The following is a 14664-nucleotide window of genomic DNA, read 5'->3' on the forward strand; positions in this document are numbered from 1 at the left end:
GAGGAAAATATAAGGTCCAGAGAGATTAAAGAATAAGTCCAAGATCACACAAGGAATAAATGGATAGCCAGAATTTTAATATAGGTGCTCAAATTCAGTGTTCTTGGTCCTCTGGTGGTCTTACTTTGACCATTTATAAAACATATGACTGTTCTCTGTCCCAAGGTCAAAATAGATAATAAGAGTATAGAAACACACACTGAAAATGCCATTCATGCCATTACTCAAGTAGTCCAGTTCTTTCAGTGCAAAATGACTAATTTTTTTAGAAACAAAAAGCTAGAGAGAAATTATCAAGAGTTTATTACCAGTCATTGTTAATCTTATCAAGGGACAGTGAGGGCCAGCAATGTTGGAGTTAGTTTTGAGCCTTTAGATGTCATTTCTTTAGAAGAGAACATTTGAGCTGATTCCTGGAGATCAGCTCCCTCTAAAGTGCTGAGTTTATCTAAAACCTGTGAAATTCCTCTAGGACTCAGAAAGATCTTAGGAAATAACATCTGGACTCTAGGAGAGTAGTCTGGGCACATTCCAGACACCACCCCAGGTATAGAAAAGAAACAAGCCATAGGCAGTAAGAGATGCCTAATAGAGATGGGAAGGGACACAGTCCCTTGTCCTTGAGTCACTATGACTCCCAACAGCTCATCCCAATCTTTCCTGTCATCTTTTTTTCTTGGCAGTATGGTGAAGCGTCCAGTAAGACGGGAAAATATCTGGGATTCAGAGCCTCCCCTGAATTCAGAAAAATTGGATTCCAAGATGCCAAGCTCTTGATATTTCTCGCTTTTCTAAGATAGAGGAGCAATCCAGCCCTGGGGTCTAGTGGATAGGGACCAGACCTATGTTTGCCTTAATAGAGGGAACACCCAATGAAAATCAGAATAAGCTTGTATTCTTAAAGAGAGTTGCCTGATCCAATGAGAAGTTAGATGATTTGTCTAAGGTCACTCAGCCAGTGTGTATTAGAGGCAAGAATTGACTCTTGGTCATCTTGGCTCCACATGGACTTGTGGGAATAGAGAGTCATATCATCAGAGAGAGCAGCTAGATGGTAAAGTAGGTAGAGTGCCAGATGTGGAGTAAGGAAGACTCATCTTCCTGAGACATTTATCAGCTGTGTGACCCTAAGCAAGTCATTTCACATTGTTTGCCTCCATTTCTTCATCTGTAAAATGAGGGAGAGAAGGAAATGGCAAACTACTCCAAGATATGTGCTAAGAAAACTGCAAATGGTCTCAGAAAGAGGCAGACATAACTGAAGACAAATCAACAATAAAATCAGCAGGAGGAGACAGAGAGACAGGCAGACACAGAGATAGTCAGAAAGAGACAGAGACAGAGAAGAGAAGCAGAAACAGACAAAGAGATCCAAAGAAAAAGGAGAGGGGGAAGACAAGGAGAGAGGGAGAGAGGGCGAGCACAAAGCAATGATATAGGAAATAATCCAGGGAGCAATGAAAGATTCTTAAGCCAGAAATGATGATTCTTCTTTGTATTCTTTTCTGTTTTTAGTAGTTTTCAAAGAATGAGAGCTATGCACCAAGAATCTGAACTGTGAACCCATTCTCTGACACTAGCAGTGGGACCTTGAATATTTCCTTAATTTTCTGGGGTCTTGGCTTCCTCCTCTACAAAATGAGAATAATAATTTGCCACCACTTACTTCAGGGGGTTGGTGGGAGGAAAGTCCTTCCAATTGTCACTGACATCATTACAACTGTCATTCTCTGATATTCATACCAACACTGTTGACAAGGAGCTTGGTTCATTGGAAATACCCTGTGTCCGGAGTCAGCACTCTGGGTGAGAATCACTGTTCTATCACTTATTGTCCTTGCGGCCTTGGATAGGACACTTAACCTATACTCAGTCTTCTCAACTATAAACTAAGTACTTGGACTCTCCAGGTCTCTTCCAGTTCTGCAGCTATTACCCAATGATCTTTGTTCTCTCTTTATGAAATCTTCATATAAAATTACTCTTTTGGTGAGGACATTTTTTAATATGGCTATGCATGTGACTCTATGAGACTGATTTTTAAAAATAATAAAAATAGCCAACATTTATTTAGGACTTCTTGCAAAGCACTTTTAATACATTATTTCATTTACTCCTTACTCATTATTTTATTTAACCCCGGGAAAGAGGGTGCTATTATTATCCCCATTTTACAGATGAGGAAACTGAAGCAGAGACCAAATAATTTGTTCAGAGTTACACAACTAAATGTCTGAGGCAAGATTCCAACTCATGTCTTCCTGGTTCCAAGTTCAACACTCTATCCATTGCATAACAGAACCTGTATATGAAAATGAAATATGATGCATGACTTTTGGTGTGTCATTTAAAGAAATGACCTTTCAGAGTCATCCAGTTTAAGAACTTATTCCAATGCTTTCACATTGGCATTTTTAGAAGTCTTTCTAGGAAATATAAATGGCATGCCCATCAAAAATATAGATCACACATTCATCCAACAAGCAGTATTAAGTGCCTGTGGTGTGCAAGGAATTGTGCTAGGGACTAGAGACATAAGGAAAAAATGAAAACAAATTCTTTCATTCAGCTGAGTTAGGATGAAGAGAGGGAAAATACAATATTTAATCAGATAAACACAATATAATTTGAGCTGGGAGATAGCACTATTATACCATCCTGATTTTGGGGAATGAGTGTTATAACAGGAGGGGAGAGCTACCAAAGAAATCCTTAAATGCATCTCTTTAGAAATGATACCTTGAATGAGCCTTGAAGGAAACTAAGGGTTGCATAGGGCAGGAAGGTAGGAGACATACTTAATGCTTGTATGACATAATCCAAAATTGTCCCAGCAGGCTATGATGATAGAATATAAACTCACAAGATGATATTGAATTATAAGGAGTAAATGAAAAGTCTTTAAATTAGCTTTAAGAAAAATTAAAAAACCAACTTCATACAACAGATCATAAAGGAACTTGAGAATGAGATAATTAAGGATATTTACTTGGAGAAGATATAATCCCAAAATTATTGTTCAATCCTATAGTAGCACCAAGTCTTGGTGATTCCATGCATATAGCTCTCCATGGGGTTTCCTTAGCAAGGATATTGGAATGATTTAGTCTTTTTTTTTCTCCAATGGCTTGTTTTTTAGGCAATCAGAGGTTAAGTGACTAGCCCAGAGTCCAACAGCTAGGAAGTTCCTGAGGCTAGATTTGAATTCAGGTCTTCCTGACTCTAAGTCTGCTTTAACCCCTGAATCACAGCTGCCCCAATTCTCCCAGTAAGTGTTACTTAGTCAATTCTAGAGAGAACTAGAATCAAGAAAGCTAATGCAATCTTAGGCTATTGAATGAATGAAAAGCATTTAAGTGCTTACTTTTTCCAGGTGCTGTGTTAAGTACTGAGGACACAAATTCAAAAAGCCAGATAGTCCTTGTCCTCATGGTACAGAGGGCAACTAGATTGTGCTTTGCTATTCTAGTAGGGAAAGATACCATGTATAGGGTACTAGTAATCAGGAAAGGATGCGAGTCATGGGTATGGTGAATGGAGTAATGAAGCAATGGGTTGACATTTCCTGGGATGATAGTTATTTGATTATTGTGCCAGACCTAAAGATAGAAAGAAGGTGGAACCAGGGGGATATGGTATGAAGATAGCCAGGAGGCAGGAGTATGGGATGGGGGGGGGGAATCAGACTATGGTTAAATCACATCAGTCAGAAGCTAAGGGACCTAAAGTGGCGGTTCTGATCACAAGAAGGGACATAGCTTCGGGTGCTATAGCTACGATGATCCTGTTGTGCTGAGTCCTTGTCAGAACACATTTAGGGCATCATCTTTGGTTCTGGCGGTTCCATTTTGAAAGATCACCAATAAAGTAGAGAATATCTAAGGAAGGCCACAAAGGTAGTGAAGGGACTGGTATTCACACCACATAAGAGTTCATTAAAGAAATTTATTTCATGAAAAGAATTTATGGATGATATGATAGGAATCTGTAAGTATATAGGAGATTAAAGTGTGTGTGAACTGGTTTGATATGTTTGATCTCAAAGGGGAACTCCAGGACAAAAGAGTATAAATTGTTAAGGGGCAAATTTTAGCTTTAGGTAAGGAAAACAATCTGCAATTAGGGGTCAAAAAGTGGAATATTTTGTCTCTAGAAGTTGTGACTTCAATTCTCACTGAAGTCAAACAAGACTTGCAAAAATGTGTAGAAGTTGTTTTTTTTTTTTTTTTTCCAGATAAGAGATGGACTAGATGTCTGAGATGCTGAGATTACAATGAGGCAAATTAGATGAAGCAGATTTTGACTCAATGCAAGGAAAACTTTTTCTGACATAATTAATTGTCAAGAAATGGGTCTCCTCATGGGATAGTGAATTCACTATCACTGAAAACATACAAGCAGTCTACTAGACCATTTGTCAATGTTGTAAATAAAAATCAGTTAGTAGGCAGAAGGTTGAATTAGACAACCTAAGTAAATCTTTCATTTCTACCTTATCCAAGTTCTTCCTTTGAAAAAAAAATAAGGAACTAATAAGTTTAACAAACTAACCAATGCACTGTGGGAGCCTATAGTTATAAATGTATTATAAAAGTTAAGAATTATATTCTGCATGTTGATTGGTTGTACTGAATTTTTTCTTTTCTTTTTTCCTTGCTTTAATAAATTCTTTGTTACAAGATTTGATTGTCGGGAAGGTAAGAGGGTAGATGTAGGTGATGTAAAAACAAAGAATATCAATTAAGATCTATTTTAAATGTAAGAGAAGATAGGTCAACAAGAGCTCAGACATTTTGAGTATACTCAAGCAACCTCTCTCCCCCAAGATGTATTTCAGGGAAAGGGCAGGTAATCTACAACTATTTCCAATCTACTCACCTCGTAACTTTTTTTAATTGACTGTTGAATTTAAACTGGAATTGGGTGTGTACACAAAGATACATAGAGCAACTCAGTCTCTTTCCTACCTAGCTGAATTTGAGTGAGAAAGCAATAACTCCGATAAGCCTCTGGGTGGAAAGAGTACCAATGGTTCACCCAAGTAGATGTGCTACGTGTCATTACTATTGTTTCTGCCCCTGTTGTGTCTATTTTTTTCCTTCCATAGGAAAAATACTATTGAAGATGGACTAGATTTAGACCTTATAGCTTCAAAAGAGAATACTGAGTCAAGTTTAGACTAGAATTAGTGAACAGTGGAGCTCAGTGAGAAATGAAAACCTGAATAACCTGGTTGACCCAACCTAGTAGTGGATTGACACTGAATACTTGGTTTCAGTAGGCAAAGGAGAAATTTCTTCTATAAGAAATGCCACAATTAGAAGTGAATTTTGTGTAGGTATATGCTAAGCAGCAATCACTTTAAGTTTTAGACCATTCTCTTTTGGGATAGAGACAGAATAGGCAAAAGTAGACCCTAGTTTGGGGATCTTATTTTATGACTTCTTTCTTACCAAATCACCCAAATCATCCTCTGTAAATGCTAACCGATAGTAATGGATTGAATGGTATTTGGATACTATTTGATGATATTGATGATGCTGAGGAATTATTTATTGGTACTTGTAGGTTGGTATTGAACAATAACACAATAGAATGAGTGCTAATAGCATTAAAATGATATCCCTGTCTCCCTCAAGCTTGCTCCTAGAAGCTTGCTCTTCGAGTTGGGAGCCCCAGAGCCTACAAAGGCTATGTTAAATAACAGTATCTTTAATCTAGTATTCATAATCTCCTTTGAATCAGGACTATAGAAAAATAAATGGTGTACTTAATCTTACTAGAAATAAAAAAACTCTGAATCAGTAGAGGGGATGTCCTTTTGTTTTAAGTTAATCAAACTAAAATAGGCATCATAGATGCATAAAATAAGATCATAGATCCAATTAAGAGAAGTATCCTTTTATCATTGGCCAGATAGAAAGATGGAAAGTTCTTAATTTTCTGGTAAGATAAATCTTCCCCACTTGTGTTTGTATTTATGTGTCATATGGCAAGATCACTGACTCAGGAGAGCTATCTTCTCACTGACACTGTGATTTTGGCCAATTCACTTAACTTTGAGGGCTTTCAGTTCCTTTATATTTGTAAAATTAGAGGTTTGGATTGTTGGATTCTGAAATCCTTAATTAATTATATTAAATTTTTCAAAGACATTCTAGATTAAAACTGGATTTTTGTTAAAGAATTTCTTCACCTTTAGTTTTGTGATTATTATAAAATGTGCATTGGAAATCAGTTGTTTCAGAGAGCTTTTCTGATTTGCAGGAGAAGAAAATCTATTGTTCTTCATCTCTCTCCACACAGAGCACTGTGAATTAACAAAAAATGTATCTAATAGATTTAGCTAAAATGAAGAGTATCATTTTTCTTTCACAACATCAACCAAGTCAGACATTACATCAAAAGTTCATTGCCCACAATCCTCTCTTACTGCTAAGAAGGAAGATACATTTTCTCATCTCTTCTCTGTAGGAAAGGTTGGTTATTATGATTATCCAATGTTTAATTTTTTTGTTATTGCTTTTTTCATTTACATATAGTTATTGTATATATTGTTTTCCAGGTTCTGCTTACTTTCCTCTGCATCAATTCATACAAATCTTTGCATTCTTCTTTGAAATCTTCATATTCATTATTTCTTTGAAATAAGTAATACTCGAAGCAGCTATACCCAGAGAAAGAACACTGGAAATGAATATAAACTGCTTGCATTTATGTTTTTCCTCCCGGGTTATTTATACCTTCTGAATTCAATTCTCCCTGTACAACAAGAAAACTGTTTGGTTCTGCACACATATATTGTATCTAGGATATACTGCAACCCATTGAACATGTAAAGGACTCTTGCCATCTGGGGGGAAGGGGTGGAGGGAGGGAGGGGAAAAATCGGAACAGAAATGAATGCAAGGGATAATGCTGTAAAAAATTACCCTGGCATGCGTTCTATCAATAAAAAATTATTTAAAAAAAAAAGAAAGAAGTAATACTCCATTATTATTTATGGACTACTATTTGTTTAATCATTCCTCAATTGATGAGAATCTAGTTTATTTTCAGTTTTTTTATTATTAGAAAAGGTTTGCTATTAATATTGTGGTGCACATGGGTCCAAAATCTTATTTATCTGTATAATCCAGATCTAATTGAATTTTGGTTGTACTTAAAGGATAGATCTTTAGAGAAAAAGGACAAAGTTTTTCCATTATTGAAAGTACTCAAATAATGTACCAAATACTTTAAAGGCAACTGTACAAAGAATTGTTCCAAAAATGCTTAGAGTAACAGCAGCATTATTGAGACAAGTGTATGGCTTATCAAAGTGATTACTTTAGAAGGAACAATACTCAATTGGATGCATAAGTTTTTATGTTTATTATTTCTTTACCTTTTTTTGAGGCATCCAGATGATAGAGTGCTGGATTCTGTATGAGTAGAGTGCTATGATTTGTAGAAAAGAAAATCTGCTGGTCTTTACTTCCCTCCACACAGATTATTTAAATACTTACTAGCTGTGTGATCCTCAGCAAGTCACTTAATCGCTACCTGCCTTAGTTTCCTGAGCTGTAAAATAACAACAACAATAATAATAATAGCACCTACCTTCTTTTGAGAAACAAGATAATAATTGTCAAGTATTTAGCAAGGAACTAGCACATAGTAGGTACTTAATAAATTCTTGTTCTCTTCCTTCTCTTCTCTTCTTACTATGGGGTAGGCATTGTGCTAAGTTCTGGGGATGAAAATACAAGCAGACAAACAATCTTCACCTCTAAGAAGTGTACAGTCTAAAAAGGAAAGACATGAACAAAGACCAAAAAGTGGGAAGGCAGCATGGGAAAAAATACCTGAAGGTATGATTCTGGGCAAAATAAGGTTTTGGGTTTTTTTTTTTAATTCTCCTATGGGGATGGAGGGTGGAACAGACCCCAAAGTCAAATCAAAGGTTGTGATGGGGAAGAAAATGTTGACAATAGTATAGGCAGAATGGTAAGGAGAATGGCAGAAAGTGCCACATTGACACTCCCAAATTTAATGTTCTGTCCAAGAAATTTTAACCCAGAAGGTGTAGAAGGTGAGATCCTGACCCAAACAAAAGGATACTTACATAGGTATACACAAAATGGATCTTTTCTCCGTAGATCTTCCTTATGCTCTAGGGAACTTAGAGACTTTTAAGTCATTATATTTACTTCAGTCATTTGAGGTATCAGAGTCAAAAACATCACTGATGGGGTGATAGGAAGCAATACGGAAATAAAAATTCAAAAGTTCTTTGAAACTTATGAATTGAAGGGACTTTAAAGATTACAAGCGTAAACTGAGACCTAAAAAAATGATCTTAGAAATTAATGGAACATAGATTTAGACATGCAAGCTACCTTAAAGGTCATTAAATCTAAACCCTTTGCTTTACAGATGAAAAAACTGAGGCCAGAAGAGGAGACGTGATTTGCCCACAATCACAAAGATTACAAATAGCAAAGGCAAGTCTTGTTAAAGAATCCAGTTTTTAGTCTCACTACCGTTTCCAGTACATCAAAACAAAATATCACCCCCTCAAATCTTTGCTTACTCCCTAGTTTATCTCCTCTGCATCAGAGTTCTCCTTGTAAACAAGGAGCCTCACTTATTAGTCATATTATTTTCCTCTTCTTTGCTCTCTGAATGTGAATGCGGAATCTTGCTCCCCTTTGCTAAGAGTAAAAAATAACAAGACTTAGCAAGAAGTAACAGGTCTAAACTTATTTCTTTTTAGTCCTTGTTCTAATATGAAGACCCAAATTTCAGAACTATCTCCTCTCACATCCCTGGGGCATTTTTATATTCCTCTACAAAGCTTTTTGTCAGCCTAATAATGTTTTAGTCAGAAGGCAAGGGACTGGCCCACACAATTTCTTTAGGTTTCTTCCATTCAAAGTTCTATGATTCCCTGATTCTATGATCACACTGATGAGTGATTCTTTAGCAAATAGCTAAGTAGTCTCCTTACTAACTCCATTATACAGAATGGAAAAATCCATTGCTTTTAGTTTTGCTCTTTTTGCCTAGAATGAAGTTTTTAGATTATCTCAGCTCTCCGGCTCTCTATATTCCATGGTCATGAGAAATTGAAAAACAGTTACATGTTTAGATTCAAAAGAGAATTTAATTCACAAATGTTGGCATTTGCTTATGATGGCTATTGGGGAGTTCTCCACAGTTCCCCTGTCTCAGATAGGAGAATAGAAAGATAGAAATCCTGGGGGAAGGAATTGTATTCAATTCAACAAAAATTTCTGTTATGATGCCAATGACACAAATCTCTCCATCACCCTACCTCAATCACACTACCATCTTCTTCAAACATTCCAAATGTCACCTATAATTTTACTTGGAAGATTGATGGAACGAAAAATGGACAGGATGTGCTGTGGCTCTTCCCCATTTACACAAAGTAGTCAATAGTCTGAGTGCCTGCTATGTGACTATCCCTGTGCTGGCCACTATCTCTACTCTTATAGTTTTGCTACGGTTTGTTTTGCATTTTACTTCTTTACTAGATAGCAAGATTTAAGAGGACAGAAGATTTGTCTTATTTATTCATGTATTCCCCTCATTGACTAATGTAGTACTTGATACAAATGAATACTTAAATATTTGTTAAATTTAATACAAGAAAAGTAGAACATATGGTCCCTATGCTTAGAATATTACAGCTGAGGAGAGAAAGATAATATATTAGGAACCAAATAACGTATAGTAAAATACTCATCTTAAATGACACATGTTAAGTGACAAAGGCATTGAAAAAGAGAAAGATCACTGTGCCATCAGAGAAGGTTTCACAAAGGAGGCGTATGTAAGCAAAATTTTAGATGATGGATAAGCAAGAGGATATTCTAGGAGAAAAAAACAATAAGTATCTATGATTTTTACCAAAAATAAAGATTGGTCCATGACTAGTGCCTAAAAATGTTGAAATGACATGTCTGAAATCAGATTTGAACTCAGGTCTTCCTGACTTCAGGGCTGGTGCTTTATCCATTGAGCCACCTAGCTGCCCCTTCCCCAGTGACTTTTCACAAAAAGTAGACCTAAATTTAAATTATAACTCTATGCAATGTTAGAGGAGTTCACTGAGTGTCATTTCTGCCTAGCTTTGGAACAGAGACAAGAATCCCTTCATTCTTTGCCTAGAATACAGTCCCACTTTTTCTAAATCTAGGTCTCAGCAAACTGCCTTAAGGTAAGAGGGCTCAAAAGTTCATGAAAAAACTACAAATAAATTTTGGATTGACTAAATTGGCTTTTGCTTTACTGGTCTTTGGTAAGCATCAATAATTTCTTGGATACAAAGGCCATGGATACAATATCTCTTACTTATCCATTAGCTTTCCTTCTAAGCTACATCTCATTTTTGGCTCGTTTTGTTTTCAACTCAAGAATTGTTCACATCATAAAGGAATCATGATTACATTCTATAATTTTATCAGTAATGATATCAGTTTGGAGGTGAGAATAAGGAGGAATTCATGCCTCCTCTAATTATAAGTAATGCGGTTCAAATTGGATAAACTAATAGCAAGATTTGATTGAATGTCCACCCAATCTGTGACACACTAGACATTGTTGAGAAGTACTATCAAAAGGAAGGATACATGGTGTCATAAAAGTAGCACTGAACCTCCTGGTTTCTAGCCCCCAAATCAGCATTATCTCCTAGTAATATTCTAGAAAAATAACATCCTCTATTCCTTATTTTCCCTATCTACAAAATGGCGGGGAAGGAATATTAATGCATATCCCATAGGCTACTCAAACTTACTATGAAATCCAAATCCTTGTTAGCATCTGAGAAAGAATCAATGGAAGAGAAGCAACACATGGATGATGCCCTCAGGTTGGGTAAGGAAGCAGAAGGGGGGAAAATGAGCTGGAGTATCAGAAGAAGGATGCCTCCCACACAATGTCAGCATTTGTCAAATATTCATGTATCCCATGCTAGTTACATCTCTGCAAGGAGATACTCATTTTAATCCACCATAGCTACTATTAACTGGGTCTCCATCTTCATCTGGCCAAAGAAAAATAAAGCCACATATATAATTGGTCCTTCTCTATCCAGATAACTTGTATAGTTGCTGAACAGATTTTAAGGCTATGTGGTTTTATACTGTGATAATGTAACACCCCTCTAGCATAATCTTTCCAACTTGCATTCACATTTGAAGTTGGGTTCTCAGAAGGGTGGCTGCTATCTCAGATTCTAGGAATAACCCTGTGGGTCCACAATCCTAATAGCTCATGAGTATCCTTCCACTATTAAGCTTCCTATTAAGAATCAGCAACTAGATAAAACCAATTCTTAGCAAAAGTATTTATTAAGATGGCATAAAAAGTAGACTAAAAACATTTCTTCCATCTCCTTAGGGTGCAATCACTTATAAATATACACAATGATCAGCAGAAGAGTTAGAATATAATGGTAGTATGGCAAAGGCAACTCACAACTCACTAATACTACAGGAGTCCTGCTAGAAGTCCTTTCTCAACAAGGTCTTCACACAGCTTCCATTGGGTATAAAATTTCTACTGGGCAGATTGCTCAACTGTGTTGAATTGATCTGCTCCTCTCTAAACCCCCTGTTGCAAAAGGTGACAATCAAACCTATTTCCTCAGGTATCTCTGTTTCTATGTCTGTTCAAAGTATCTATCTTTGATCTTCTAATGATACTATGTGTCTTACTTGTCCAATAGCTTTCCTTCTAGGCAATATGGTATTATGTCTTAATGTCTATAAAAATTATATAGCCATTTGATCTTATCTTTATATGCAGTGTGAGATGTTGGCCAATTCCTAGTTTCTGACATATATTTTCCAGTTTTCCCCAGCAGTTTTTATCAAATAGAAGCTGGAGTCTTTGGGTTTATCAATCAGTAAATTATTATGCTCATTGACTATTGTGTCCTGTGAACCTAACCTATTTTTCTGATCTACCACTCTATTTCTCAGCCAGTACCAAATGGTTTTGATGTTTGCCACTTTATAATATATTTTTAGGTTTGGTATGGCTAAAAAAATGTTTTGTAATATATTATCTTTTGTCCTTACTTAATGGTCTTTTTGCATATACCAACAATGGACCCTTCCTATAACAAAGAAAAAGAGGTAAACAAAAACAACCAAAATACAGTGACCATATCTGATAGTACTCCTAACTTTTTGTCCTCAGTCCCTCACTTCTCTTACAAGAGGACAAAAATATGACTACCAACTGTATTTCCCTCCATCCTACATTCTCTCCTGTTTATGCTTTTTCCTCTCTTTTTATCCTGTCCTTCCTCATCAGTATTTTACTTCTGACCACCTCCTCCCTCGATCTGTCCTCTCCTTCTACACTCCTCCTCCTTTCTTTTTCCCCTTTCTCCTCCTATTTTTCTTAGGGTAAAATAAATGTCTATACCCAAATAAGTGTGTATGTTATTCCCTCTTTCAGCTAAATCTGATAAAATTAAGGTTCAAACAATGCTTGTCTCCCTTCCTTCTTTCATTCTTTTGTAATACGTCTTGTACCTCTTTGTATGATCTAATTTACCCCATTTTACCTCCCCTTTCCTTTTCTTCCAGTACAATCCTTTTTCTACCTCTTAATTTCTTTTTTATATCATCACATCAAAGTCAATTTTTCTATGTATACCCCTTCTGACTTCCTTTATAAAGATACAGTTCGAAACAGTTATAAATGTCATCTTCTCATGTAGGTATGTAAACAGTTTAACCTTTAAATGACTTTTTTTCTGTTTACCTTCTTATGCTTCTCTTGAGTCTTGTATTTGAAGAACAAAATTTCTATTTAGTTCTGATCTTTTCATCAGATGAAATGATTAAAAGTTCCCTATTTCATCAAATATCCATCTTTTCCCATGAAAAACTATGCTCAATTGTGTTGGATTATAATATCCAGACTAGTTCACTATAGAATCTCAGTACCAGCCCAAAACCTTTATCTTAAGGAGAGAAATGAAGAGGCAAGTCTCACACAAAGGACTCAAACAGGAGTCCATTTATTTCAAATTCTCTCAGCCTTATATACCTTAATACCTTTACCTAACTATAGCACACTGAGCATGCACTAATTATACATTGTGCATGCAGGACCACATAATTAAATTGCTATTGTGTATAGATGTCACTTTTCCACTTGATATAACTTTGCTTTGATTACAACACAGGTTGTCATGCCCTTGACTTCTCAAGAAAACCAAGAGCCCTGTGAGGGGGATGGGGAGCCAAACTAGACACTGTCACCAGGGTAGCTTTTACTGAACTAAAGGGTCTTATACCTCACCCAGGGTTCCCCACTGTCTGTGGCCCTCTACATTGGATAATTGATTTTTGGTTGTAACTCAAGCTCCTTTGCCTTGCAGAATATCATATTCAAAGCTCTCTGGTCTTTTAATGTAGTAACTTCTATGTTCTAGGTTATCTTGACTGTGGCTTGTTGATATGTAAATTGTTTCTGACTTCCTACAGTATTTTCTTCTTAATTTGATAATTCTGGAATTTAGCTACACTATTCTTTACAATATTAGCTACAGTTTTCATTCTGGGATTTCTTTCAGGATATGGTTGGTAAATGCTTTCAATGACTATTTTACTCTCTGGTTCAAGATATCATGACAATTTGCTTTCATGATTTTTTGAAAGATGCTGTCTGGATCTTTTTTATCATGGCTTTCAAGTAATATAATAATTCTTAAATTATCTCTTCTGGATCTATTTTACAAGTCAATCATTTTTACAATGAGGTATTTTATATTTTCTTCATTATTTTTTATTTTATTTGACTGCATTTTTAGCTTCCATTTGCCCAGTTCTAGTTTTTAAGATATGATTTTCTTTAGTTAGCTTTTGTATATCTTTTTCTTTTTGGCTAATTTTACTTTTTAAGAGATTATTTTCTTCAGTTGATTTTTTCCCTTCCTTTTCCAAGCTGTTGACTCTCTCTTGTATGCCTCTTATTTCTTTCCCAATTTTTCTGCTACCTCTCTTAAATGACTTTTTAAATCCTTTTTTGAGTTCTTCCAAAAAGGTTTTTTGGACTTCAGACCAATTCATATCTTCATTTGATGCAGATTTTGTCCTCTTTTGAGTTGGTATTTTGATTTTCCCTGTCACCATAATAACTTTCTATGGTCAAGATTCTTTTTTGTATCTTGCTCATTTTTTCCTATTTTATGACTTTTAAAATTGAGTTCTGTTCTTGGGATTTGGAGGCACTGCCCCAACATTCTTGGGCAGAGTCACTGGCTTTGAGATCTAGAACCTCAGGTTATTTGGTAACTTGTGCACTGCACTGGAGTAGCCTGACCTCTTTGGCTTGTCATTCTCTGATTTCCAGAGCTGGCAATTTGCATTCTGTACTGGGGTGGAGACTCCACTAATGCTCTGCTGTGCTATTGTCCTATTGATTCAGGACCAAGGGGTCTCAATTGCTGATTAGTGCTATGGCTAAAACCTTTTCACTGACTTGACTGGACACTATTTATCTGGGCGCCCAAATGAGACTGTCCTTTCCTGTAGTCCTTCTAAACTATCTTAAGCTAGAAAATAGTTTCATTCCATCTCTTTATATGTTCTGTCACTCTAGAATTTGTTCAGAGGCCTGATTTAAACATAT

Source organism: Antechinus flavipes, chromosome 2 (genome assembly GCF_016432865.1).
Source record: "Antechinus flavipes isolate AdamAnt ecotype Samford, QLD, Australia chromosome 2, AdamAnt_v2, whole genome shotgun sequence".
Classification (NCBI taxonomy): domain Eukaryota; kingdom Metazoa; phylum Chordata; class Mammalia; order Dasyuromorphia; family Dasyuridae; genus Antechinus; species Antechinus flavipes.